This window comes from Polypterus senegalus, chromosome 9 (assembly GCF_016835505.1).
Source record: "Polypterus senegalus isolate Bchr_013 chromosome 9, ASM1683550v1, whole genome shotgun sequence".
NCBI lineage: Eukaryota > Metazoa > Chordata > Cladistia > Polypteriformes > Polypteridae > Polypterus > Polypterus senegalus.
In genome coordinates this window covers 5,502,660-5,511,704 of record NC_053162.1, presented here as the reverse complement: position 1 = coordinate 5,511,704, position 9,045 = coordinate 5,502,660, and positions in this window count along the sequence as shown.

Here is a 9,045-nt window from a genome sequence, read left to right as displayed (position 1 = left end):
GTCAGACGTTGTTTGTGTCCAGAAAGGGCAGAGAACCCGAGCTGCATGCCAGCCCTTTGAGGAAGCCAGCTAGACGGGGCAGGCAGCGCGGCTGACAATGTCAGAAACGGTGAGCCGCAGCATCAGTGAGAGTTTGTGCTCTCATCAATAATGCAGGTGCGTTTCAGCACCCCGGCCAGCGTCGCCAGCACAGAGGTAAGTCCACACCCTCGGCATTCGTGCTGCCGTCAGCAAAATGTGGTCACTAGGTCACCCTCCCTCCGGAGCTAAGGACACCTGAGTGTGAAAAGAAGGTGGGCGTCTCCAGTCACATGACCCCTCCTGTCCCTGTCCTAGAATCACTAATGTTCAGGAGCTCCCATGAAGCAGACTTGTGCCAAGACAACCCACAGGTGGCACCAAATGTGCACTCTGCGGCTGAAAGCTCAATCAGGAAACAATTGGACGCTTTCAGACATTTTTATCTTATTGGTATCTTATCTGTAACACAGGCGCGGACAAATGTGCCAGTCCACCTTACAGTGACAAAATGAAAAGCCATTGTCCCCTGTGTACCTGCACACCTTCGAGATGCCATCGAGTAAAGTAATGCAAGCGTGACAAGTGACCAAGAGTTGCTTATTTCACAAAGATCTTGTAAAATTGTATTATTAAATTTATTGTGGTTTTATTGTACTGTAATATATTCCATCCATCCATTAATTTTCCAACCTGCTATATCCTGTCACGGGGGTCTGCTGGAGCCAATCCCAGCCAGCACAGGGGGTCCTCCCTGCGTGGAGTTTATATGTTCTCCCCATGTCTTTGTGGGTTTCCTCCCACAGTCCAAAGACATGCAGGTTAGGTGCATTGGCGATTCCAAATTGTCCCTGGTGTGTGTGCCCTGCGGTGGGTTTGTTTCCTGCCTTGTGCCCTGGGAGTGGCTCCAGCAGACCCCTGTGACCCTGTGTTTGGATATAGCAAGTTGGATGATGGATGGATGGATGTTGTTGATTTTCAGGTTGTTATCCCTGCACCGCAAGATGAATTAATGTTTTATAAATCTGAATTTTTTTTTTTTATTATTTTCCATTAACATTTTACCTCACTAGACGTCTTCTTGCATGATCACTTAGTTTCTGTGCATGGCCTGCTTTAGAAAGCGAAGGAGAGGAGGTCCATCTGAGGAGATCTGAAAGAAAATGATAGACAATGCAACCACCAGGTGGCAGCACTGAGCCCCAAACCACAGACACAGTAAAGCCCAACACACTTGCAGGTTAAGTAAAAGATATTTTTTAAACCCAGCACCTTTCCAAAATTCACCCTTCCAAAGACCAGTCATAGTACACACAAACTCAGAGCAGTTCCTCCTCATTTTGTCATCCAGTGAGTGTTGCTTCTTTTCAAGCTGGACTTGGGAATGCTTCTGGTGCCACACCGTGTCTTTTGGGCCTGTGGCAGGTGGCCGGGACGCCCCTTCTACATATGTTCCAGGGGAGCTACTGTGGGCATCTCAGTACCTTCCATGGGACGCTTGGTGGCAGCCTCCCTAACTGACGATGGTGCCTCAGTTTCCCGCAGGGCTCCATGAGAGATGGAGTTCTCCACAGCCCTGTTGGGATCTGGGGTGGCCACCAGGGGGTGCTGCATGGGTCCCTGAGCCGGCCTGGACAACTCTACACCCGGGTGGGCTATAAAAAGGGCCAGCAACCACCACTCAGAAGCCGGAATTGGGAGGAAGAGGATGAGGTGGCCAGGGAGGAGTGGTGGTGCCAAACGGGAGTGTTGTGGTTTATTTGAAGTGCTTATTTGGAATGTGTTGTGCCTGTGGGGTTCACAGGGAGGACATGCCCCCAAGTGAAGAAAAATAAAAAGTCCTTTGTGTTTAACATGTGCTGCCTCTGTCTGAGTCTGTGCCGGGTCAGGCGCTAAACAGCGGCCAGTTTCACAGGCCATATAGAAAGTAGGGAGGTCCTCCCCCAACAGCACCCAGGGTCCCCAACAGGGTTGCTGGTCCAAACAACACATTAATCTGTCTGTCCTTCTGTTCTAGCTTCCCTTCCCGGCCTGAACACCAATTCTCCTACTAGAAAAAAGCATGTTAAAGGTAAAAGCTAGAAGAACATCTCCAAGCAGCTTGATGGTCTTTTGAAAACAGAAATATTATGATGGCAGTGTAGACGACCTCCATGAGGAAAATCAACCCCAGGATGGATAGAAGGACAGTGAGACTGGTAAACAAGCTGAGGACAATGTCCAAAGAGATCTAAGCTGAACTCCAAGGTCAGCGTCCATCATTGTCTGATTGCACCATCCATCACTTTTTGAGTGATACTGGGCTTCAATGGAAGAAGTCCCAGGAGGACTCCACATAAAACAGGCAGACTGGAATTTGCTCAAATGCATGTTGACGGACCACATTGACTTCTGGTGTGATGTCCTTTGGACAAATGAGACCAAACTGGAGCTCTTTGGGAAGTCACATCAGATCTTTGACCACAGATGAAGAAAATGAAGCTGTCAAAGGAAAGAGCAGCAGACCTGCTGTGGAACATAGAGGGGGCTCATTTATGATTTGGCGGGATGGCTGGCACATTTTGGGGGGGGGGTTAGTGGAGTCTGTGCAGGGAACCATGAAATCTCAAGACCCTCAAGACATTCTGGAGCGAAATGTCCTGCCCAGGGTCAGGGTGCTCTGTCTCAGTCACAGCTCATGGATCCTCCAACAGGGTAAGGAGCCAAAAGCAACATGAATGGCTAAGAATATAGAATTTAAATCTACTACTTTAATCATTCATCCATCCATTATCCAACCCACTATATCCTAACTACAGGGTCACAGGGGTCTGCTGGAGCCAATCCCAGCCAACACAGGGCGCAAGGCAGGAAACAAACCCTGGGCAGGGTGCCAGCTGACCACAGGGCACACACACGGGACAATTTTAGGATCGCCAATGCACCTAATCGGCATCTCTTTGGATTGTGGGAGAAAACCCAAGCAGACATGGGGAGAACATGCAAACTCCATACAGGGAGGACCCAGGAAGCGAACCTGAGTCTCCTAACTGTGAAGCAGCAGCGCTACCCACTGCGCCACCATGCCACCTAATACTTTAATCAATACATGGTAATTTTTAACACAGATATATACTTTGTGATAAATAATTGAGCCTTGACACAAAAAGAGGTTTGGGGCAGCCTTCCATATACTTGGAAAATGGCGGCTAAAGCAAAAAGGCTGTGAAAAAATGGTCATTACAGACAATAGCCCAAAATAGAACTGAGGTTTGTTACAGACATGGTGGGTTTTATAGATGGAAGGATGAATGTCCTCAGGGGGTGGAACTGGATGTGACGTTCAAGGGCCCAGGCAGAAATTCCCACATTTAGCCTACGGGGAAAAAAGAAAAAAGGGTCAGTGTGCTCTGCCACCCCCTGGTCCAAGCAGGCAAGAGCGGCGTTTGGGGGTGGCAAGTGGGGTGATCACTCCCAGGCCCCGCGCCTAAAGGGGTCCCGCTTTGGAGATCAGCTTGTCCCGTTCAAGTGGATTTGTCAAGTTATATTCTCCAGTATATACAGTTAGGTCCATAAATATTTGGACAGAGACAACGTTTTTCTCATTTTGGTTCTGCACATCACCACAAAGAATTTGAAATGACACAACTCCGATGCAGTTGAAGTGCAGACTTTCAGCTTTAATTCAGTGGGTTGAACTAAATGATTGCATAAAAATGTGAGGTAACTAAAGTATTTTTTGAACACAATGCCTTCACTTCAGGGGCTCAAAAGTAATTAGACAAATTAAATAAATGGAAATCAAATGTTCACTTCTAATACTTGGTTGAAAAGCCTTTGCTGGTAATGCCAGCCTGAAGTCTTGAACTCCTGGACATCACCAGATGCTGGGTTTCCTCCTTTTTAATGCTCTGCCAGGCCTTTACTTTCAGTTGCTGTTTGTTTTTGGGCCTTTCTGTCCGAAGTTTAGTCTTCAACAAGTGAAATGCCTGCTCAGTTGAGTTACGATCAGGGGCCTCATGTATAACGGCGTGCGTAGAACTCGCACTATAACATGGCGTAAGAACAAAAGCCGAAATGTGCTTACGCACAGAAAAATCCAGATGCAGGAATCTGTGTGTACTCCAACTTCCACGTTCTTCCGCTACATAAATCCCGATCAGCGTGAAAACTAACGCTCGTGCACGCGCATTATGTAACGCCCCAACTCCTCCCAGAATTACACCCCTTTGAATATGCAAATCAATATAAATCGCCCTTAAACTCAGCCTTCTGTGAAAAGACAATGGGAAAAGCACGGGGAAAATATAAGAATTTCAGCGAATACCAAGTGGAGGCAAAGGAAAAACATACTATTTGTTCAAATAAACCGTGGTATAATCAACAAAAGGAAGTTGATCGAGTGACATAGCGTGTTGGAGAAACTTGAAAGCTCACATTCACAAAATCGCACAGTGCCGGAAATAAAAAAGAAGTCACATATCAAAGTCGCCGTGAAAAGCCGAGTTGTAAGCCCACTGTCTGAGTGTCATATGAAAGCTTATTAGGGTACAGAGAAAAAAGGCACACGGTGGGGAAAAAGCACGAAATGTCAACTTCAATCTCGACATTTCCACTTTAATCACGTAGTTTATTTTGTCATTTAGTAGAACATCATAAACTTCATCTTAAAATCATTTAATTAACCAGTTTCTCAAATCACATCGTAATTAAAGTAGCACGTTAAATGCTTTGTTTTGTATTTGATCTTCTATGTGATCTATGTGTGTGAATCACTACTTGCTTCTTAAACCGGCTCTCTTCCTCCAACTGGACACAGAGTCCATTACATTTGTGATATTACAGCTCTCTGAATAACTAAAATACTGAGATGTATACGTGATGTCATTTTCATGATGATAGGAGTTAAAGCACGTTATTAAACATGTGTTTCACTTGATGAAATAATTTATTGCAGCAGTACTCAGGGGCGGCTCTAGGCTTGTGGTGGCACTGGGCAGAGGAAGAATCGGTGGCTCCTTCGCCGCCAATGTCAGTAAAGTAGCTTATCACGGTGGATGGCCTCATCCGTTGCGGACACTGCATAGCAGCCTCGTGCTCATGACACAAGCATTTAACTTTTGTCGAAATTTGTCGCTGCTTTTAGCTGTGTTGTTATTTTCTTTCTGTTTTATATTCAATATATATTGGCGTAGCCGCCACTGCAGTCCTTGCTTTTCTTTCCCCAAGTAACCGATCGCCACACAATCAGCTCTGTAATAGAAGTTAAGCCATCTGTAAGCTTAGCTACCGATTCTTCAAAACGTTTAAAGAACATTGAAATATCTTCGTAGTACATGTTTAATTATTCTATCCTTCACGACACTCCCAGTGAAGAATATAGATTATTTAAATGAAGTTAAAGTTTTATCTGTATAATTTAATAAACATATTTTGCTGCATTTCACCTTAAAAATGATATCGTCATCATATGTAAATACGCGCTTTATAAAGTGGCTCAGGTTGTGCGATATTATAACTATAGTGCAAGTTTACAGTGAGGTGATTGTACTTATAAGTACAAACAGTTCTACAAGGAGCATTGATTGAGTGCATTTAAAGTTCTTGGGATGAAACTGTTTCTGAACCGCGAGGTCCGTACAGGAAAGGCTTTGAAACGTTTTGCAGTGGCTGAGACAGCGTGTGCTTAAACTGTATACCAATAATTTCTTCCGATCAGCTGCTGCTGTGATTCCCACTCAGATACAGTGATATAAATACTCTGAGTCGTGCAGTGAGAGGAATATGGAAAAAGATGATCCACTGTGGCAACTCCTAACGGGAGGAGCTGAAAGAAGAAGAAGAAGAAGAAGAAGAAGGAGAAGTGAGAGTAACAACGCTAAAGCAGTTATGGTATTTGGAATACTATGGCTGTTCCCTGGACCATTATATTGTTACGAGTTAATTACAATCAGATGCATTACACTAATAAACAATATGCGGTTAGTTTCTGTGTATTTATAAAGCCGCGTCATGAAAATAATGAGTAATCACACAAGAACAGTACCATTGCTTTGACGTTGGGTGCCGCCAGTCTGCAAAACCGAGCTGAGAACTTGCGTACAAGACATGAGGTACCGTGGAAAAGTGCGTGGCTTTACGCGAAGTGTAGGTTTTATACATCGCGATTTGAACATGGAAAAGTTCTTACCAACATTTCTGTGCGTACGCACCGTTTATACATGAGGCCCCAGCTGACTGACTTGGCCGTTCAAGAATTTTCCACTTCTTTGCTTTAATATATTAAACTCCTGGGTTGCTTTGGCTGTATGTTTTGGGTCATCGTCCATCTGTATCATGAAACGGCCGCCGCTCAATCAATTTGACGTCATTTAGCTGATTTGAGCAGACAGTATGTCTCTGAACACCTCAGAATTCATTCGGCTGCTTCTGTCCTGTGTCACCTCATCAATAAACACGAGTGTCCCAGTGCCACTGGCAGCCATGCACGCCCAAGCCATCACACTGCCTGACTCCACCGTGTTTTACAGATGATGTGCTATGCTTTAGATAATGAGCTGTTCCACGCCTTCTCCATACTTTTTTCTTGCCATCATCATTCTGGTGGAGGTTCATCTTGGTGTCATCTGTCCAAAGAATGTTTGTCCAGAACTCTGCTGGCTTTTTCAGATGTTCTTTAGCAAAGTCCAATCTAGCCTTTCTATTCTTGAGGCTTATGAGTGGCTGGCACCTTGCAGTGCACCCTCTGTATTTACTGTCATGCAGTCTTCTCTTTATGGTAGACTTGGATATCGATACGCCGACACCCCTGGAGAGTGTTGTTCACTTGGCTGGCTGTTGTGAAGGGGTTTCTCTTCACCATGGAAATGATTCTGCGATCATCCACCACTGTTGTCTTCCGTGGACGTCCAGCTCTTTTTGCGTTGCTGAGTTCACCAGTGCTTGCTTTCTCGTAATATTGTAGCAATTTCTCAGATGGGTTTTTTCTGTTTTTGCAGCTTAAGGATGGCTTCTTTCACCTGCATGGAGAGCTCCTTTGACCGCATGTTGTCATCTTCCACATGCAAGCAGCACACCTCAAATCAACTCCAGGCCTTTTATCTGCTTAATCGATAAGACAGAACGACGGACTTGAACACACCTGCCCATCAAATAGCCTTTGAGTCAATTGTCCGATTACTTTTGAGCCCCTGAAATGAAGGGATTGTGTTCAAAAAATACTTTAGTTGCCTCACATTTTTATGCAATCGTTTTGTTCACCCCACTGAATTAGAGCTGAAAGTCTGCACTTCGACTGCATCTGAGTTGTTTCATTTAAAATTCATTGTGGTGATATACAGAACCAAAATGAGAAAAAGGTTGTCTCTGTCCAAATATTTATGGACCTAACTGTATATATTGGGATAAATGAGCTATATAGCGCCCGACCCGGCACAGACTACACAGCGGCACGTGTAAAATCAACAGTCTTTTCATTTTCTCTTCAGCCGTGGGGCATGTCTCCCCCGTGTCCCAAAAGCACTTCAACACAAACAACAGCAACTCTCCACCTTGCACCACCACTCCTCCCAGGCAACCTCGTCCTCTTCCTCCCGATTCTGGCCTTTGAGTGGTGGAGGCCGGCCCGTTTTATAGCCCACCCGGAAGTGCTCCAGGTGCTTGACCACCTGGTCCCAATTGCACTTCCGGGTGGGGCTGATGACTCGTCCAGCCGGGTTCTTGAGACTCGGCGGCACCCCCTAGCATCCATCCCAGCTCCCAACCAGGCTGTGGAAGACTCCATCTCCCATGGAGCCAGGTGGGAGGTTGGGGAATCATCGTCGGCCCGGGAGGCTGCCACCAAGTGTCCCGGGGGAGGCATTGAGCTGTCCAAAGTTGCTCCCCCGGAACATATGTAGCAGGGGCTTCCTGGCCAGGCATGGAACCCAGCCGTCCATCACACTATATATATATATATCTGAGATGCTTCTAAGAGGAACCCTTTTAAATCCCTCTTCAAGATCAAATTCCATACAGGTACATCTTTGAAAACCTTCCACAGTCCACCTTCATTGCCCGAAAAGGGTCACAAGTATAATCCCTTCCTAAAATAGGTATAGCCCATTAGTCTCTTGGTTGGCTTCTGTTTTGACTTGGGAACAACTGACTCCTTCGTGTCTTCGCATGACTCAATATGTCAATATGGCACAGCTGTATATCTGCTAGGCTGGGTTGGCCAGAAAAACTGAAGCTGATGAGTGAGGAAGGCCACCAAGATGCCTCCAAAGAAGTGACAAGCTACAGTGCCTTGGATTGGAGAGACTGTGCAGCGGAGCCCAGCAGTCACAGCTTTATAGAGGGTGGGCACACAGAAAAACCATGCAGGGCATCTCGGCAGAAGGCACATTTCACTCGTTTGGATTTTTAACCTGTGTTAACTTTGGCTCAATAAGAAAGAAATTCTTCGAAAAAGGTTATAAGAATGTTTTTTAGCATATCTAATGCACATGAATTCTCGTTAAAATGAATCTTACATGTTCATTTGAAAATGGCAAAGACTTATAACCTAAACTATCCTTTGGAAATGAACGACTTTTAAATTCGGACATTCTTTATTACCTTTTTTTTTGTCAGTGACAGGAATCTGTTGCATATTAAACGTTGCTGCATTCTTAGTTACAGCACCCTTCAAATTGATCTGATATTCATTATAAACAGACACAACATTAAAAGCTACACAGTTTATTGAAAAACGACAAAAATGAATGATTTATCACACATACATTATTATGTGTCGTGTACTAGGAGTCCTAAGCACTTCCGAAAAGAACCTAAAGCATTTCCAAAAAAGCCCACTAGAGGGAGGTATAACATCAAGACACAAAAAAATACCTCGGAGAATCTTTATACAGTACTGTACATTTTTTTATATGGCAGGATTACAAATGCGTACCTTTGGGAGATAAAGTCAGAGAGGTGAGATTGCGTTGGTTTGGACATCTGCAGAGGAGAGATGCTGGGTGTAAGAAGAGGAAGGCCTAAGAGGGGGTTTATGGATGTGCTGAGAGA